This window comes from Dendrobates tinctorius, unplaced genomic scaffold (genome assembly GCF_039654945.1).
Source record: "Dendrobates tinctorius isolate UK_male_01 unplaced genomic scaffold, ASM3965494v1 ptg000367l, whole genome shotgun sequence".
In the NCBI taxonomy this organism is placed as follows: Eukaryota; Metazoa; Chordata; class Amphibia; order Anura; family Dendrobatidae; genus Dendrobates; species Dendrobates tinctorius.
The window spans coordinates 1724211-1745836 of record NW_027362033.1 but is presented as its reverse complement, the minus strand read 5'-3'; the positions used below and the strand labels follow the sequence as shown (position 1 = coordinate 1745836).

At 46.6% G+C, this 21626-nt stretch overlaps 1 protein-coding gene across 2 annotated transcripts in view; it reads right to left on the bottom strand.

Annotated features, from left to right (window-relative positions):
- LOC141075686 (uncharacterized) overlaps nucleotides 1-20427 on the bottom strand; it is a 138541-nt gene extending 118114 nt beyond the window's left edge. Inside the window, exon 1 of one of the 2 annotated variants that reach the window (XM_073562798.1) lies at nucleotides 20255-20427. The gene's annotated coding sequence lies outside the window, so the exon portion shown is untranslated. Of the gene's footprint in view, nucleotides 1-3788; nucleotides 3994-20254 lie in introns of those variants that run through there. The other variant, XM_073562797.1, reaches the window with a different exon arrangement.
- Between the last annotated feature and the right edge of the window lie 1199 nt (nucleotides 20428-21626).

Sequence of the window (21626 nt, the reverse complement as noted above, 5' to 3'; positions counted from 1 at the left end):
CATCAGCGGCTGTGCATCAGTGCACTCCATGTCAGATTCATCTTGGCCTGGGTAATTCACCATTTCACTTGATAATCCAGGCATGGTATGTGAAAACAGCTCCATGGAGTAATCAGTAGTATGGCCTGCGTCATCCTTCAATCTTGGTTGGGGTGAAGGACACAAGGAAAGGTGTGGTTCATGTTAAGGGGAGAATATATGGCATATGAATATATACAAGAATCAAAATTGTACCACTATATAGTGGCTTTGTAGAATATTAGGATCATGTTGCTTTAAGATACTTCTGATTTTCTGCTGAATTATTTCTGTGCATGACCCACCTAGGCTTCATGTAAAACCGCAATACTGGGTGGATCGGGCTAAAGAACAATACTTATGTACACGGTGATTATGTAGCATATGAGAACAGTAAACAGTAACTCAGAAATGTACATAGTGATATGTAGCGACATGGGAACAACGTAAATAGTAACTTGGAAATGCACTGTTGATGTAACACAATGAGATAGCATAATTTCTGTTATAAAAGCTGCGCACTCTGAATTAAAGACAGAGAAGAATCATACTGACACGATACACCTTGTCTTGTGTATTCTTTTCTCCGTGCACGTAAAATCTCTACCAAAGATCCAATTTGGCCACAGACAATTAAGACGGGCCACACCCTAGTGCGGCAGAATCAACAGTTGGCGCTCAACGTGGGGCTCAGGACGATACCAGACAATCACAGCCGCAACAAAATCTCCCCTGGACGGACGTCTTTCCAGCGGGACGAGGCTGCAGCTCGAGACCTGGTGAGAAAATATATCATCTTACCTAACCTTCTGTATTCACGTCCGGCTGGGAGGAGATAGTTGGCTGTCTTCTCTGAACCCTTAAACTGACCACGTTTGAAAGTCCTGAGCCTACGGACCCGGTCAGGTATATAATTCCTTAATTGTCTGTGTGTATTATCCGGTCTAACCAATTCGGAGGGTGTATCTAGAATCCATCTAGTATCTGATAAAAACTATTTCATACTGCACTAGGGCTACTAGAAACAAAACAGAGCAGAGTACAAAGGGGATGTTTCCACTGGGTTATCACCCTAGTTCCGACCTTAGACGGTCGAAGAAGTTATAGGTATATATAGATATATACATATAGGTGCTCACATCCGGCCATACGCCCACAGTATAAACTGGGCCCGGTGACGTGAATGACACGGTATATACATTTTTAAGGAAAGAGGTGATTACTAATTTTTCCCCCTCTGCTGAAATATCAACCACCTATTTATAGGTGATTACCACTATTTACTACACCTAAAGTGACAAAAAGCCCAGCCCTAGTTGCCTTGGTAACAAAAGAACAGTGAAAGGGATAAGGAATACATTCATAATAGTTTTTATGTTTTGAAGTATTGAAGCATTATTGAGACACGCCTGTCCGCAGCTCTCATATTGAATATACTGGTTAGACTGCTACTTCAGCTGCATTTCCTGAATGCAAAGTGTTTAACAATCCCGCTACATTATCTGTATTCAGTCCGGAGGATACAAAATATAGAGTGTAATGAGTTGTACACACAGTAACCCTTCAAGCATATTTATAATTACGGTAATCTAAAAGTTTAATTGTCTGCCTTATCTGCTTTGCCTCTCTGCTTTGCTGTTTTGGTTGTTTGCATACGTGATTGTTACCTCCAGCCAGCCTGAAAAGGGAAAAAAAAAAAATATAGATAGGGAGACGTACTGAGCAAATTCACTGTCACTCTGGTTCCGGTCCTGCTCTCGGCTTGACCGATGATCGCAGAAGTCTGAACTGTGTCTCTCCCAGTGGGCAAGTGGGAGTAGGGGCTTGATTACTCTCAGTGATTTTCCAACCTCTAAGTGGTTGGTGACTTCTTGCGGGGTTCCCACCGGACATCATCTGGCTAAGATGATGGTGTTTTAGCTGCAGCATAGGTTCATAAGTTATATGGGTGGAAGGGTAATTTCAATTACCGTGTTGATGTGACAGTGATTGCTCTCTCCCTGAAAAGTATGGTTTGCCCAGGTGTAGATTTTTCACCTCTACAAATCAGGCTGGCATATGGATAGGTAAATTGCGAATTGTTTTGGTGTCAAGGATTCACAGTATTTGATGTCAGTACCAGTTTTAAATTCATTGTCTTTTGTCTTTTGTAGTGTGTATGATTTGTCGGCAGGAGGCGTACTAGCATGTGGTTAAAATTTTTGAATACATTCTATGTGTGTATACATATATATGTTGTGAAATTAGAGAATTGGATAAACTGGTTTTGTTCTGCATACTATAATTATAAGGTTAGTTGGTTCAGGTAGAAAGAGAATTACTTGAATGGTAATTGCTTGATTTGTACAGATATCTCTGTGAGATCCGAGGTCTATTGTTACTTTTTAGTTATTGTTTTACTAATGTCACTACATTTCTCTGTGAGATGTTTTCTTTGCAATGTTTTAGAGCGAAAGTTTTGAGGAAACAGAAATTTTAACAATTTATAAGGTATTTTTATACTACACAGTTTCTGGATACACAAGATTTGTGAAATACTCTGGTGTTAGTTGTTGGTTAATTCCCTATATTACTGTGTTCAAGATAGCTAGACATCACTATGTTCACTGAAGACCCCTTTACTCGGACATAAGGAGTACATACAGCTTTTACAGTCACATATCCCACTGTTCATAACCCCGTGAGAATTTGTTTCAAGACGCCCACATACATATGTTTTCCAGATATACTCAGAATTCAGATGATAGAATGGGTGGGAGCGGTCAGTCAATATCTATAAGACAGATATGACCCATAGTGGAGTGAGGAAGAAAATGTACGTTAAGAAACCCTCCGATCACGAGGGGAGGAGCATTAGATAAGAAGGGATAGAAGAATGTGTTAATGAGTGGAGAGCAGCGTCCCAGCCTCAGGTATTATGAGGTGTTACAGGACCCTGAAGCATTTTATAAGAAGGCAGAGGAAGTTAGGAAAAAAGGGATGAGGAGAGGAATATAACAAGATTGCTGAATTTTGTGCAAAACAAATATTTACACAGGAAGATGTCAGTTGCAATATCTGCATTACATTCATTTATACTTCTATATACATTCCCGATGACTGGACGTGTGCCAGCTGTCAGACGCAGAATGCAGAACATCGTGAGACTTGTTCTGACTGTCAGATGAGCAACCCAAAGAGTCGTACCTTCTTTCCAACTATTTATATAGAGTCACGTCTTATGCTACATCCTGTCCAGCATCCATTATAGGTTTATTAATTAATGTAGTTTATGAAAAGAATAATGAAGAAAAAGATGAATATGACATGGAGGTATATAATTAAACAGAACTGGAGGAGACAGGAAATAAATAGCTCAGACTGATAATCTACAGTATTTATCGTTATATGGTGAGGGGACATAATTATCATCATCATCTTTTAAGCCTCAAAGCTCATACTTTTATACACAATCTACTACATGCAAGGACTCCTGGAAATACCAGGAGACAGATACCCTAGTAAGCAGCTTGCCAGACCCCCATTCTCCAGGATGTCATGCAGGGAAAAGGAGAACCTGTGGATAGTTTCTTCCACCGATGTAACAAAAAGTTTCTGGATCTCAGATTTGAAATGCAAATTAGTTCCAAGTTGGAAGAAGCTTGACACCCACCAACATCGAGCTCCAGATTTTAATAGGGTATTGGCATACTGATTCCACAACCCATGAAAGTACGTACTCTTACAGCCCGCCCCCCACAAAAATACAGTAGAGAAATAACATCTCTCACCCAGACAGAGGTTGAGGATACTCCTCTCAAATTCCTGGTGGGTCCTGATGCAATCAGAAGAGCAATCAGGGATAGTGATCTACTTGCTGAAGAAGTATGTAGTCTTTTCTTTTTTACAAGACACATCTGTAGATCATGTGGGCGTTGAACTAATGGCACTGATCCCAGACTCAATATTGGGAGGCTGAAAATCCAGTTTGTAAAGGTGTGGCCGAACCAGTAGCCCTGCTGCCAAGGAAATTGCAATATTCATCCTATTTCACCCTCCATTTCATAATTTGCAATTATTTCTATGAAGTTATGGATAATACATGACTTATGTGCTGTCAATGAAGTTATAGTACTGAACACATCTATGGTATCAAACCCGCACACTATGTTTTGTTTTTATCAATTCTATTTATTTTTCTATGGTTCACGGTGATTGACCTGGCCAATGCTTTCTTCAGTTTATTTCTACATGCTGCAAGCCAGTACCTGTTTGTTTTCACACGAGGGCCAGCAATATATATTTGGACTATGATGCCTCAAGGGGCACAGTATAGCCTCTCTTTGTTCACCCGAGCCATGACCATGGTCCAGGAGCCCTGGAAGAGGATACATCCCACAGCCACTTGGTTTTACAATACATATGGATGACCTCTGACCCTGACTGAAGACAGCCAAACCAATACTGCTCTTCTACACATGCAACCTTTTTATAACTATTTTAAGGTTAACCAAAGAAGGCATCAATGCGTTTTATATGCTAAATTGCAATCACATTTTCACAGCACTAGGACTGCCAGGCTATACCGAACTGTTTTGTCTGTTTGTCATGAAGAAGCCTGACCATGTAAATGGAGTCCTAACACAGCTTCACGGAGGAAGACAATGCCCTCCTGGCTACTCCTCTCCAAGACTTGACCAAGTGACTCGTGAAGTCCAAACCTGCATGAGAACCGTGTTTGCAACCCACCTGTGCTGGACAAAGCTTCTGATATTTTTTTATGGGTCACCAGTTGAAGAACCTGGCCCAAAGCACCTGTCTGCAATGCCCTACTCTGCTCCCGGACAACGTCACCATCTCCAGATGTGCTGTCCATAATCCAGCTACTCTTCTACCTCTGCCAAAGGGGGGAGGAAGATGGAGGATGAAAACCACATCTCTGACACATTAGTGGAAGAGGTAGTCGACTCTGAAATGACTGAACGCGATTGTCTTGCTGTCATGAGGCAAGAGAACACCTGGAAGATCCTGACCTGATGCTCTTTGTGGATAGACACGGTACTGTGGGAGAAGCGTACACCACTGTATGGTGTGAAAAAATGCACGCTCAGTACCTCAGCAGGACAAAAAAAAAAAATTGGGATTGGTTTGCAGAGCAGTGGGTAAACAGCAATGCAGCCGTCAGGAAGCCTTAGAAGGCAGCCCAACAACCAACACCGCTGATCCACCAAAATATAGCCTCCCGTTGCACTGCACACACAGTGACTGGTGTGTTGTACAGGCACAATCGCTAGCAAGAGAAGCAGTTTTTTTTTCTTCTTCCCTGCCTAACGCTCTCCCTACAGAATCAGCAGCAGCAACCTCTCCCTATACTAAGATCGGCAGAAGTAAGATGGCGGTCGGCGCCCCCGCCCTTTTATACCCCCTGTGACGCCCACCAAAGCAAGCCAATCACTTGCATGCCCTTCTGAAAGATGGTGGTGACCCCTGCCTATGTCATCACGTTGCCCACAGTGTCCGTGGATCCTGATTGGCTGAAAAAGAGCGCAAAACAAACTTTTGAAACGCGACTTTGGCGCGTAAGTCGCCGACCTCGTGGCCGACCTCACCCTAGGGTCGGGTTTCGTTTCATGAAACCCGACTTTGCCAAAAGTCGGCGACTTTTGAAATTTTTAGACCCGTTTCGCTCAACTCTAGCAATTACATTTTGCATGCACATTAATTTACTTTTTCTGCTCAGAACCAGTTTCTCATTTGTTTCATTGTGCATTCTGTGCATATAAGGGTGTGACCGCCCTGTTTCTGAGTTGGAAAATCTGAGTTGAGTTGGCCTATACTATTACTGGTGGTTCAGTCCCTCTGTCCTTGTTCACATTTACGTCACTTGACAAGTGGAAAGGTTTTAAATACAAGAGTTAGGACTGTCCCACAAGGGTTGCCGTGACGTGGCGGGATGGCTTCTACATTATTTTGATCAAAATTATGTTTACTAAATACCCTTATTATTACTATTATTACTACCTTCATGCAATTTTTGCAATATATTTTTTTACTTTTTTATTCCAGGATATTTGTTTTGTGTTTTGTTTTTGGTTTACCTTCTCCTAAGGTGTAGTGCCCCACCAACTAGGTAAATTGGGAACTCCTTTCCACACTCCAACACTTGCATCCCACACACAGGATAGATCAGCACTGACCACATTGCGGCTCCATGCTTAGAGGGTAGCAGAGCACCTTTCGTGTGTCCTTGCTTCATAACACGAGATGTGCTGGGAGGTGGGTGGAGTGGAGATCCATATAAAAGAGTGGGAAGGTTTAGAATTACAGGTCAGGCTGACAGAAGGTCAGTGGAGTAGGAAGTCACTCAGACAGGAGTGAGGATCCCTGGAAGGAGGGATGGAGGAAGGCGTGCTGCAGCTGCCTCAGTGACCTGAGCCAGCTGGCACGGGAAAGGAACAGAAGGAGAAAGACGAATAACTGCAACCTAAGCTTCCATAAGAGAGAGAAGGAACAGCGTGGAATGAAGGAGTAGGACAACAGAGAGGAGTTGTGGGTTGGAAGAGGAGCCCTGCCTATAGGTTCTCAGCGCAAGGCCGGGGCCCGAACCCCGAGGTTGTATGGACACTTATGGTTCTGCAGCAGACACCGGTGGAGTAGTTGGCTATAAATGCACTACTCCCATCCAAGACTTGGGGCACAACAGCATCTGTATAGGGAGCCGGGACTCAGGAGAAAAGGAGTCCCCGAAGTAGGCTACAGCTGTCTGCTGTACAAGGAAGAGTTGTTAGGAACATCTGACAGGAGGAACTTCAGAGTACCACGGTACTGGAGCTCTTCACACTAAAGGCACAATAGAGGAGTTGTTCAGGACAGGTACATGTTGGCGGAGAGTTGGAGAAGAGAGCCCTGACTTGCACGGAAGGTTGATTGAGTCTCTGCCCCGGAGGACACAGCACGGAGGCAGGCACCAGTGTGTACTACGAACTGTGAGTAAAGCTTTGGAACTACAAGCCCTGGTGTCTTCCAGTCATTGTGCGCCAACACCGTCAGCACCGCTACATCTAGGTATCATCCTTTACACTACCTGCGCCTACACACTGCCCTGGGGTTACAGCTTCACATGTGAGGAGCTATACCATCTAAGCTGCAACACACCATCAGCCCCAGAGGATCTGCATGCAGCGTCGGCTTAACATCTCCTTTGCCGAACACCACAGGTGGCGTCACAAACTATTCCATTCAATTAACTAAACTACAAACCCCCATTACTTGGGCACCCAGGGTCACGGACCGGGTCACTGCTGCTGTGACACATTCCCCTGACACCGGCCCAGTACCGAGTACCCCACAGCCCTGGGAGGGCGACCCAACTTGGCGTCACAAACAGGATGATGAGACCTGATGCCATCGGGTTCTGTGCGCCTGAAATTTGTGAGACTTTGTGCTTTTGAAAATGTGCAGAAGAACCAATTTAATAGACTGTAAAATGGACATTAGAAATTGCCGCTGGTGCGGAGAAGAAGGGCGTGAAGAGATGGGAGGTCCTAGAAAGAGACTGCGAAGAGTATTGGACCTTCCCTGCCTGAATTACTATGTGACAGATACATGGCCGACCCCCCGAGGGGTTCGCATACTGGCTTGGTATGGAGGCGCTGGAAGACGACGACGCCCCCGGAAGGAGGGGCAGAAGAAGCCAGTGGCGGGAAAGGGGCCAAGGCAGGAATAGAAACGTGAGAACACCATTTTGGAGAGTGAGGGAAGGAGGCCTGCGGAGCACGGGGAAACGGATCTCCCTGGCGCCATGGCTGACGGCTCCAACCCGAACTCCGGAAAGAACCGCCAACAACTAGAGGAGGAAATTGCTGAGCTGACTACCCGTCTGCAGCAGAAGGCCTTGGAGCAGCTGAGACGGCAGCAGGTCCAGGAGAGGCCTACGCCTGCGGTACCCGCTCCACCGGTACCTGCTACCACTGCACCGGACTGTCTTCCGGCAGCGCTGATCTTCACCTCCACGCTGTCTGTGCGGCTGAGCGCACCGGAGGATCCCAGAGCTGAGACCTTGCACCCGCCCGGACCTGTTGCAGCTGCGCAGGTCCCTACCGAAGCCCCCGCAGACCCGGAGCCACCATCGGTATCACCACCGCCGGCACCCGGACCGCCTGCAGCGGAGCAGAGGCCGCACCGCCAGGAGGCCCCAGGTATGTCAGATGTCCCTTCACCTAGGAATGCCCTGGGGTGCACCACAGCTGCAGTGGCTGGCCAGGTCGTGCTAGACCTGGTCTGGGACCAGGATGACTGTCCCCAGGGGGAAACATCTGGACCCCTAGCGGTGGTGCCGCGAACCCGAGTGGGCGAAGGCCGGTTCCGGGAAGAGCAGGAGGATGAAGAGAACTGGGCAGAGTGCCGGGCCACCATCTGACAGCTGGCAGCGGAATACCGGGAGAGAGAGCAGAGGAAGAAGGCTGTGTTGGGCCCGGATCTGACCCAGAAGGAGAGGGCCCGTGCAGGTCAACATGGCCCCCGGGATGCCGCCGGATGGGGGAAAGTGCTGAATGTGAACAAGGAGAGGGGTTTTGGATTCATTGCGGACCCCAAGCGCAATAGTGGCTTGTTCTTTAACAGGAGGGATGTTGAGCCACATCTGAGGAAGGGACATCCTGACAGAGACCTGCAGCCTGGGGAGTATGTGACATTCACCCGGCATGAGGGGCTCAGAGGGTGGTATGCCCTGAATGTACGTCGCATTCCAGGAGAGCTTATAGAGAGGTACAAGCCAAAGCCACCCGTTGCTGCCCCTCCGCCCACCGTTACCTCCCAGACTGCACAGGTACTTGCTTCCAGGAACCAGGCTGCTCTAGCATCAGCTCCAGCCTGGCAGCCCAGACCAAAGATCCCTGGCTTGACACCGTGGGAAGACGAGTACTTAAAGATGGCCAACGACTACTTTGAATCTCGTAGCAGTTCCAGTTCTTCCAGAACCCCAGGAGGGGAATACAAGTAAAGTAAACTTTCAAATCTCGTTATCCAGGAGGGTTTGTTTCACCAGTTGTGCCTTTTTTCTATTTTTTTTTGCTATCATGTTATTCTGGTAGCACCTTTAGTTGCCCTGTTTTGATTGGCAGCGTTTTCCCAATTTGAACTAGCGATCATGAACTTGAAGTGATCCAAAAACTTTCATTGTAAATAGTTGCACCTCTTTAGGTGCCCTCTCTTGGTTTTACATATAGAGACACTTTGCGAAGATAATGTTTTTGCATGGACACTTTTCAAAGATCATGTCTTCCTCAAAGGACACTGCAAGAAATCCCAGCTGGGTAGTGGTGTCCAGCACTTACAAGAATAACTGTTGAATGTTTTTCTGTGAAGTATTTGATAATTAGTAGCTGAGAAATGGCTTTTATAGAAGAATTAGGAATGCCTGATCTAGAGATGAGTGATGTGAATAAAGAATTGAAAGTAGACAGGTGACGGACTAGGTATTTGCTGTCAGCGTCTTGCGTCTAGAAGAGACAGTGAAAGTAGAAAAATAAATGTGCACTAAAGAAGGAAAGAGAGAAAAATATGTTACAGAGAATAGCACTTTGAATTGAGAATTGCACTTAGAATTAAAAATTTTAGATAGAATCTTTGATAGAATTGTTTGTAACGTTCAAGATGAGTACCTCCTATACTAGGAAGATTAGTATAAGAAAATTTTGTTATGCATTACAAAATTTTTGTATGTTTGTTTGCTGTCAACTTTGTTGTCTTGCAGCCCGCGGACGTGCTGTGTTTAACGGGGGGTATGTGGCGCCCCTGAGGCTCAGTCGTCACAGAGGTACTGCACCTTCTCCTAAGGTGTAGTGCCCCACCAACTAGGTAAGTTGGGAACTCCTTTCCACACTCCAACACCTGCATCCCACACACAGGATAGTTCAGCACTGACAACATTGCGGCTCCGTGCTTAGAGGGTAGCAGAGCACCTTTCGTGGGTCCTTGCTTTGTAACACGAGATGTGCTGGGAGGTGGGTGGAGTGGAGATCCATATAAAAGAGTGGGAAGGTTTAGAATTACAGGTCAGGCTGACAGAAGGTCAGTGGAGTAGGAAGTCGCTCAGACAGGAGTGGATCCCTGGAAGGAGGGATGGAGGAAGGAGTGCTGCAGCTGCCTCAGTGACCTGAGCCAGCTGGCACAGGAAAGGAACAAAAGGAGAAAGATGTAGAACTGCAACCTAAGCTTCCATAAGAGAGAGAAGGAACAGCGCGGAACGAAGGAGTAGGAGAACAGAGAGGAGTTGTGGGTTGGAAGAGGAACCCTGCCTATAGGTTCTCAGCGCAAGGCCGGGGCCCGGTCCCCGAGGTTGCATGGACACTTATGGTTCTGCAGCAGACACTGGTGGAGTAGTTGGCTGTAAATGAATTACTCCCATCCAAGACTTGGGGCACAACAGCATCAGTATAGGGAGCCGGGACTCAGGAGAAAGGGAGTCCCTGAAATAGGCTACAGCTGTCTGCCGTACAAGGAAGAGTTGTTAGGAACATCTGACAGGAGGAACTTCAGAGTACCACGGTACTGGAGCTATTCACACTAAAGGCACAATAGAGGAGTCGTTCAGGACAGGTACATGTTGGTGGAGTGTTGGAGAGGAGAGCCCTGACTTGCCCGGGAGGTTGATTGAGTCTCTGCCCCGGAGGACACAGCACGGAGGCAGGCACCAGTGTGTACCGCGAACTGTGAGTAAAGCTTTGGAACTACAAGCCCTGATGTCTTCCAGTCATTGTGCGCCAACACTGTCAGCACCGCTACATCTAGGTATCATCCTTTACACTACCTGCGCCTACACACAGCCCTGGGGTTACAGCTTCACCTGTGGGGAGCTATACCATCTAAGCTGCAACACACCATCAGCCCCAGAGGATCTGCATGCAGCGTCGGCTTAACATCTCCCTTGCGGAACACTACAGGTGGCGTCACAAACTATTCCATTCAATTAACTAAACTACAAACCCCCATTACTTGGGCGCCCAGGGCCACGGACCGGGTCACTTCTGCTGTGACACATTCCCGTGACACTGGCCCGGTACCGAGTACGCCACAGCCCTGGGAGGGCGACCCAGCAGCGCAGAGGAGCTGGAGGAAATATCATGTACACGGCAGCGCAGAGGAGCTGGAGGAAATAACATGTATACGGCAGCACAGAGGAGCTGAGAAAATAATATGTGTATGGTGTGAAGGGTTAATACTAAAATCAGAGCTGAAGTTTCACTTCTCCATTTTTCCTGAAGGTTTAGTTTCTCCATTTTTGTTGCTGTAAGATAAATTTTGTAATTAGGTAAAAGTTCAAACTGTCATGAAACCAAACTGTTCCCATCAGGTGCAAGATAAGGGAGGCGGGGTGTAAAACTCTGAATAATATGCCATTATATTGCTTTCTATACTACTTTTGGATACGGACATATATGTAGTTTCCGGTTTTCTTGCAATATTATTGGCTTAAAAAATGAAGTGTTACCATGATGCTATTGGTGGTTGAGAACGTCGCATAATTAAGCAAAGGATTAAAAAAGAAGTGACTAAAGTAAAGGGGACTAGTGATCTGTCTCGATCCACCCGTACAGAGACCCCCATCTCCGTGTGGTTATTTGAGTTGATAGCAACACTCTGTGGATTAATTTGGAAATCACTGGCTCAACCGTGAAGGGTTAATTTAGGCCTCCCTAAATAGGTACCCCGACAACGGCAGCACAGAGGAGCTGAGGAAATAACATGTACACGGCAGCACAGAGGAGCTGGAGGAAATAACATGTACACGGCAGCACAGAGGAGCTGAGGAAATAACATGTACACGGCAGCGCAGAGGAGCTGAGGAAATAACATGTACACGGCAGCGCAGAGGAGCTGAGGAAATAACATGTACAAGACAGCACAGAGGAGCTGGAGGAAATAACATGTACACGGCAGCACAGAGGAGCTGAGGAAATAACATGTACACGGCAGCACAGAGGAGCTGAGGAAATAACATGCACACGGCAGCGCAGAGGAGCTGAGGAAATAACATGTACACGGCAGCACAGAGGAGCTGAGGAAATAACATGTACACGGCAGCACAGAGGAGCTGAGGAAATAACATGCACACAGCAGCACAGAGGAGCTGAGGAAATAACATGCACACAGCAGCACAGAGGAGCTGAGGAAATAACATGTACACGGCAGCACAGAGGAGCTGAGGAAATAACATGTACACAGCAGCACAGAGGAGCTGAGGAAATAACATGTACACGGCAGCGCAGAGGAGCTGAGGAAATAACATGTACACGGCAGCACAGAGGAGCTGAGGAAATAACATGTACACGGCAGCACAGAGGAGCTGAGGAAATAACATGCACATGACAGCATAGAGGAGCTGGAGGAAATAACATGTACACGGCAGCACAGAGGAGCTGAGGAAATAACATGTACACAGCAGCGCAGAGGAGCTGAGGAAATAACATGTACACGGCAGCGCAGAGGAGCTGAGGAAATAACATGTACACGGCAGCACAGAGGAGCTGGAGGAAATAACATGTACACGGCAGCACAGAGGAGCTGAGGAAATAACATGCACACGACAGCATAGAGGAGCTGGAGGAAATAACATGTACACGGCAGCGCAGAGGAGCTGAGGAAACAACATGTACACGGCAGCACAGAGGAGCTGAGGAAATAACATGCACACGACAGCATAGAGGAGCTGGAGGAAACAACATGTACACGGCAGCACAGAGGAGCTGAGGAAACAACATGTACACGGCAGCACAGAGGAGCTGAGGAAATAACATGCACATGACAGCATAGAGGAGCTGGAGGAAATAACATGTGCACGGCAGCACAGAGGAGCTGGAGGAAACAACATGTACACGGCAGCACAGAGGAGCTGGAGGAAATAACATGCACATGCCAGCACAGAGGAGCTGGAGGAAACAACATGTACACGGCAGCACAGAGGAGCTGAGGAAATAACATGTGCACAGCAGCACAGAGGAGCTGGAGGAAATAACATGTACACGGCAGCAAAGAGGAGCTGAGGAAATGACATGTACACAGCAGCGCAGAGGAGCCGAGGAAGTAACATGTACACGTCAGCACAGAGGGGCTGGAGGAAATAACATGTACACGTCAGCACAGAGGAGCTGGAGGAAATAACATGTACACGACAGCGCAGAGGAGCAGGAGGAAAAAACATGTACACGGCAGCGCAGAGGAGCTGAGGAAATAACATGTATACGGCAGCGCAGAGGAAATAACATGAACACGAGAGCACAGAGGAGCTGGAGGAAATAACATGTACATGTCAGCACAGAGGAGCTGAGGAAATAATGTACACGACAGCACAGAGGAGCTGGAGGAAATAACATGTACACGGCAGCGCAAAGGAGCTGAGGAAATAACATGTGCGCGACAGCACAGAGGAGCTGAGGAAATAACATGTACACGGCAGCACAGAGGAGCTGAGGAAATAACATGCACACGACAGCATAGAGGAGCTGGAGGAAATAACATGTACACGGCAGCGCGGAGGAGCTGAGGAAACAACATGTACACGGCAGCACAGAGGAGCTGAGGAAATAACATGCACACGACAGCATAGAGGAGCTGGAGGAAACAACATGTACACGGCAGCACAGAGCAGCTGAGGAAACAACATGTACACGGCAGCACAGAGGAGCTGAGGAAATAACATGCACATGACAGCATAGAGGAGCTGGAGGAAATAACATGTGCACGGCAGCACAGAGGAGCTGGAGGAAACAACATGTACACGGCAGCACAGAGGAGCTGGAGGAAAAAACATGTACATGCCAGCACAGAGGAGCTGGAGGAAACAACATGTACACGGCAGCACAGAGGAGCTGAGGAAATAACATGTGCACAGCAGCACAGAGGAGCTGGAGGAAATAACATGTACACGGCAGCAAAGAGGAGCTGAGGAAATGACATGTACACAGCAGCGCAGAGGAGCCGAGGAAGTAACATGTACACGTCAGCACAGAGGGGCTGGAGGAAATAACATGTACACGTCAGCACAGAGGAGCTGGAGGAAATAACATGTACACGACAGCACAGAGGACCTGGAGGAAATAACATGTACACGGCAGCGCAGAGGAGCTGGAGGAAAAAACATGTACACGGCAGCGCAGAGGAGCTGAGGAAATAACATGTATACGGCAGCGCAGAGGAAATAACATGAACACGAGAGCACAGAGGAGCTGGAGGAAATAACATGTACATGTCAGCACAGAGGAGCTGAGGAAATAATGTACACGACAGCACAGATGAGCTGGAGGAAATAACATGTACACGGCAGCGCAAAGGAGCTGAGGAAATAACATGTGCGCGACAGCACAGAGGAGCTGAGGAAATAACATGTACACGGCAGCACAGAGGAGCTGAGGAAATAACATGTACACGGCAGCGCAGAGGAGCTGAGGAAATAGCATGTACACGGCAGCGCAGAGGAGCTGAGGAAATAGCATGTACACGGCAGCGCAGAGGAGCTGAGGAAATAGCATGTACACGGCAGCGCAGAGGAGCTGAGGAAATAACATGTACACGGCAATGCAGAGGAGGAGGAGGAAATAACATGTACACGTCAGCACAGAGGAGCTGGAGGAATTAACATGTACACGGCAGCACAGAGGAGCTGGAGGAATTAACATGTACACGGCAGCGCAGAGGAGCTGAGGAAATAGCATGTACATGGCAGCGCAGAGGAGCTGAGGAAATAACATGTACACGGCAACGCAGAGGAGCAGGAGGAAATAACATGTACAAGACAGCACAGAGGAGCTGGAGGAATTAACATGTACACGTTAGCGCAGAGGAGCTGAGGAAATAACATGCACACGACAGCACAGAGGAGCTGAGGAAATAACATGCACACGTCAGCACAGAGGAGTTGGAGGAAATAACATGTACACAGCAGCACAGAGGAGCTGAGGAAATAACATGTGCATGGCAGCACAGAGGAGCTTGAGGAAATAACATGTACACAGCAGCACAGAGGAGCTGAGGAAATAACATGTGCATGGCAGCACAGAGGAGCTGGAGGAAATAACATGTACACGGCAGCAAAGAGGAGCTGAGGAAATAACATGTACACGACAGCACAGAGGAGCTGGAGGAAATAACAAGTACACGGCAGCGTAGAGGACCTGAGGAAATAACATGTACACGGCAGCACAGAGGAGCAGAGGAAAGAACATGTACACGGCAGCACAGAGGAGCTGAGGAAATGACATTTAGACGGCAATGCAGAGGAGATGGAGGAAATAACATATACAGGGCAGCGTAGAGGAGCTGAGGAAATAACATGTACACGACAGCACAGAGGAGCTGGAGGAAATAACATGTACACGACAGCACAGAGGAGCTGAGGAAATGACATGTACACGGCAGCACAGAGGAGCTGGAGGAAATAACATGTACACGGCAGCACAGAGGAGCTGAGGAAATAACATGTACACGGCAGCGCAGAGGAGCTGAGGAAATAGCATGTACACGGCAGCGCAGAGGAGCTGAGGAAATAACATGTACACGGCAACGCAGAGGAGCAGGAGGAAATAACATGTACAAGACAGCACAGAGGAGCTGGAGGAATTAACATGTACACGGCAGTGCAGAGGAGCTGGAGGAAATAACATGTACACGTCAGCACAGAGGAGCTGGAGGAAATAACATGTACACGTCAGCACAGAGGAGCTGAGGAAATAACATGTACACGTCAGCACAGAGGAGCTGGAGGAAATAACATGTACACGGTAGCGCAGAGGAGCTGAGGAAATAACATGCACACGACAGCACAGAGGAGCTGAGGAAATAACATGCACACGTCAGCACAGAGGAGTTGGAGGAAATACCATGTACACGGCAGCACAGAGGAGCTGAGGAAATAACATGTGCATGGCAGCACAGAGGAGCTTGAGGAAATAACATGTACACAGCAGCACAGAGGAGCTGAGGAAATAACATGTGCATGGCAGCACAGAGGAGCTGGAGGAAATAACATGTACACGGCAGCAAAGAGGAGCTGAGGAAATAACATGTACACGACAGCACAGAGGAGCAGGAGGAAATAACATGTACACGGCAGCGTAGAGGAGCTGAGGAAATAACATGTACACGGCAGCACAGCGGAGCTGAGGAAATAACATGTACACGGCAGCACAGAGGAGCTGAGGAAATGACATGTAGACGGCAACGCAGAGGAGATGGAGGAAATAACATATACAGGGCAGCGTAGAGGAGCTGAGGAAATAACATGTACACGACAGCACAGAGGAGCTGGAGGAAATAACATGTACACGACAGCACAGAGGAGCTGAGGAAATGACATGTACACGGCAGCGCAGAGGAGCTGAGGAAATAACATGTACACGACAGCACAGAGGAGCTGGAGGAAATAACATGTACACGACAGCACAGAGGAGCTGAGGAAATGACATGTACACGGCAGCGCAGAAGAGCTGAGGAAATAACATGTACACGACAGCACAGAGGAGCTGGAGGAAATAACATGTACACGACAGCACAGAGTAGCTGAGGAAATGACATGTACACGGCAACGCAGAGGAGATGGAGGAAATAACATATACACGGCAACACAGAGGAGCTGAGGAAATAACATGTACACGGCAGCACAGAGGAGCTGAGGAGATAACATGTAAACGGCAGCACAGATGAGCTGAGGAAATAACATGTACACGGCAGCACAGAGGAGCTGAGGAAATAACATGTACACGGCAGCACAGAGGAGCTGAGGAAATAACATGTACACGTCAGCACAGAGGAGCTGAGGAAATAACATGTACACGGCAGCACAGAGGAGCTGAGGAAATAACATGTACACGGCAGCACAGAGGAGCTGAGGAAATAACATGTACACGGCAGCACAGAGGAGCTGAGGAAATAACATGTACACGTCAGCGCAGAGGAGCTGAGGAAATAACATGTACACGGCAGCACAGAAGAGCTGAGGAAATAACATGTACACGGCAGCACAGAGGAGCTGAGGAAATAACATGTACACGGCAGCACAGAGGGGCTGAGGAAATAACATGTACATGTCAGCGCAGAGGAGCTGAGGAAATAACATGTACACGGCAGCGCAGAGGAGCTGAGGAAATAACATGTACTCGGCAGCACAGAGGAGCTGAGGAATTAACATGTACAGGTCAGCGCAGAGGAGCTGAGGAAATAACATGTACACGGCAGCACAGAGGAGCTGAGGAAATAACATGTACACGGCAGCACAGAGGAGCTGAGGAAATAACATGTACACGGCAGCACAGAGGAGCTGAGGAAATAACATGTACACGGCAGCACAGAGGAGCTGAGGAAATAACATGTACACGTCAGCGCAGAGGAGCTGAGGAAATAACATGTACACGGCAGCACAGAGGAGCTGAGGAAATAACATGTACACGTCAGCACAGAGGAGCTGAGGAAATAACATGTACACGGCAGCACAGAGGAGCTGAGGAAATAACATGTACACGTCAGCGCAGAGGAGCTGAGGAAATAACATGTACACGGCAGCACAGAGGAGCTGGAGGAAATAACATGTACACGGCAGTGCAGAGGAGCTGAGGAAATAACATGTACACAGCAGCGCAGAGGAGCTGAGGAAATAACATGTACACAGCAGCGCAGAGGAGCTGAGGAAATAACATGTACACGGCAGCACAGAGGAGCTGGAGGAAATAACATGTACACGACAGCACAGAGGAGCTGAGGAAATGACATGTACACGGCAGCGCAGAAGAGCTGAGGAAATAACATGTACACGACAGCACAGAGGAGCTGGAGGAAATAACATGTACACGACAGCACAGAGGAGCTGAGGAAATGACATGTACACGGCAACGCAGAGGAGATGGAGGAAATAACATATACACGGCAACACAGAGGAGCTGAGGAAATAACATGTACACGGCAGCACAGAGGAGCTGAGGAGATAACATGTACACGGCAGCACAGAGGAGCTGAGGAAATAACATGTACACGGCAGCACAGAGGAGCTGAGGAAATAACATGTACACGGCAGCACAGAGGAGCTAAGGAAATAACATGTACACGTCAGCACAGAGGAGCTGAGGAAATAACATGTACACGGCAGCACAGAGGAGCTGAGGAAATAACATGTACACGGCAGCGCAGAGGAGCTGAGGAAATAACATGTACACAGCAGCGCAGAGGAGCTGAGGAAATAACATGTACACGGCAGCACAGAGGAGCTGGAGGAAATAACATGTACACGACAGCACAGAGGAGCTGAGGAAATGACATGTACACGGCAGCGCAGAAGAGCTGAGGAAATAACATGTACACGGCAGCACAGAGGAGCTGGAGGAAATAACATGTACACGGCAGTGCAGAGGAGCTGAGGAAATAACATGTACACAGCAGCGCAGAGGAGCTGAGGAAATAACATGTACACAGCAGCGCAGAGGAGCTGAGGAAATAACATGTACACGGCAGCACAGAGGAGCTGGAGGAAATAACATGTACACGACAGCACAGAGGAGCTGAGGAAATGACATGTACACGGCAGCGCAGAAGAGCTGAGGAAATAACATGTACACGACAGCACAGAGGAGCTGGAGGAAATAACATGTACACGACAGCACAGAGGAGCTGAGGAAATGACATGTACACGGCAACGCAGAGGAGATGGAGGAAATAACATATACACGGCAACACAGAGGAGCTGAGGAAATAACATGTACACGGCAGCACAGAGGAGCTGAGGAGATAACATGTACACGGCAGCACAGAGGAGCTGAGGAAATAACATGTACACGGCAGCACAGAGGAGCTGAGGAAATAACATGTACACGGCAGCACAGAGGAGCTAAGGAAATAACATGTACACGTCAGCACAGAGGAGCTGAGGAAATAACATGTACACGGCAGCACAGAGGAGCTGAGGAAATAACATGTACACGGCAGCACAGAGGAGCTGAGGAAATAACATGTACACGGCAGCACAGAGGAGCTGAGGAAATAACATGTACACGTCAGCGCAGAGGAGCTGAGGAAATAACATGTACACGGCAGCACAGAAGAGCTGAGGAAATAACATGTACACTGCAGCACAGAGGAGCTGAGGAAATAACATGTACACGGCAGTACAGAGGAGCTGAGGAAATAACATGTACACGTCAGCGCAGAGGAGCTGAGGAAATAACATGTACACGGCAGCACAGAAGAGCTGAGGAAATAACATGTACACGGCAGCACAGAGGAGCTGAGGAAATAACATGTACACGGCAGCACAGAGGGGCTGAGGAAATAACATGTACATGTCAGCGCAGAGGAGCTGAGGAAATAACATGTACACGGCAGCGCAGAGGAGCTGAGGAAATAACATGTACACGACAGCGCAGAGGAGCTGAGGAATTAACATGTACACGTCAGCGCAGAGGAGCTGAGGAAATAACATGTACATGGCAGCGCAGAGGAGCTGAGGAAATAACATGTACACGGCAGCACAGAGGAACTGAGGAAATAACATGTACACGGCAGCACAGAGGAGCTGAGGAAATAACATGTACACGGCAGCACAGAGGAGCTGAGGAAATAACATGTACACGTCAGCGCAGAGGAGCTGAGGAAATAACATGTACATGTCAGCGCAGAGGAGCTGAGGAAATAACATGTACATGTCAGCGCAGAGGAGCTGAGGAAATAACATGTACACGGCAGCACAGAGGGGCTGAGGAAATAACATGTACATGTCAGCGCAGAGGAGCTGAGGAAATAACATGTACACGTCAGCGCAGAGGAGCTGAGGAAATAACATGTACATGGCAGCGCAGAGGAGCTGAGGAAATAACATGTACACGGCAGCACAGAGGAACTGAGGAAATAACATGTACACGGCAGCACAGAGGAGCTGAGGAAATAACATGTACACGGCAGCACAGAGGAGCTGAGGAAATAACATGTACACGTCAGCGCAGAGGAGCTGAGGAAATAACATGTACACGTCAGCGCAGAGGAGCTGAGGAAATAACATGTACACGGCAGCACAGAGGAGCTGAGGAAATAACATGTACACGACAGCGCAGAGGAGCTGAGGAAATAACATGTACACAGCAGCGCAGAGGAGCTGAGGAAATAACATGTACACAGCAGCGCAGAGGAGCTGAGGAAATAACATGTACAAGGCAGCACAGAGAAGCTGAGGAAATAACATGTACACGGCAGCACAGTGGAATAAGTAGATCATGAAGCTTACCTGTCCTGAGTGACTTCAGAACGAGATTCAATCTAAAGTCCAAAGAATAATTATTCATGAAATAAAAAATTTATTTCTTTAGATAAAATTCATCAGGTCAAAAAAGTTGAAAAATCCATATATACAAAGTCCCAGAAGCGCAATGCAGCACGGGTTGGATGACAGGAATCTGAAGACTCTTTGGAGAATGCATAGATTACAAACCTGACAAAGGCGCACGCCCTCCTCATGTGATCAAGAGAAAGTTACTAAAGACCATAAACCCACAGGAGAAACAACCAATGATATAAATACACACTATATATACCATATATCCACACAGCCTCCAATAATCAATAATATAAATACACACTATATATACTATATATCCACACAGCCTCCAATAATCAATAATATAAATACACACTATATATACTATATATCCACACAGCCTCCAATAATCAATAATATAAATACACACTATATATACTATATATCCACACAGCATCCAATAATCAATAATATAAATACACACTATATATACTATATATCCACACAGCCTCCAATAATCAATAATATAAATACACACTATATATACTATATATCCACACAGCCTCCAATAATCAATAATATAAATTCACACTATATATACTATATATCCACACAGCCTCCAATAATCAATAATATAAATACACACTATATATACTATATATCCACACAGCCTCCAATAATAAATAATATAAATACACACTATATATACTATATATCCACACAGCCTCCAATAATCAATAATATAAATACACACTATATATACTATATATCCACACAGCATCCAATAATCAATAATATAAATACACACTATATATACTATATATCCACACAACATCCAATAATCAATAATATAAATACACACTATATATACTATATATCCACACAGCATCCAATAATCAATAATATAAATACACACTATATATACTATATATCCACACAGCATCCAATAATCAATAATATAAATACACACTATATATACTATATATCCACACAACATCCAATAATCAATAATATAAATACACACTATATACACTATATATCCACACAGCATCCAATAATCAATAATATAAATACACACTATATACACTATATATCCACACAGCCTCCAATAATCAATAATATAAATACACACTATATACACTATATATCCATACAGCATCCAATAATCAATAATATAAATACACACTATATATACTATATATCCACACAGCATCCAATAATCAATAATATAAATACACACTATATACACTATATATCCACACAGCATCCAATAATCAATAATATAAATACACACTATATACACTATATATCCACACAGCCTCCAATAATCAATAATATAAAT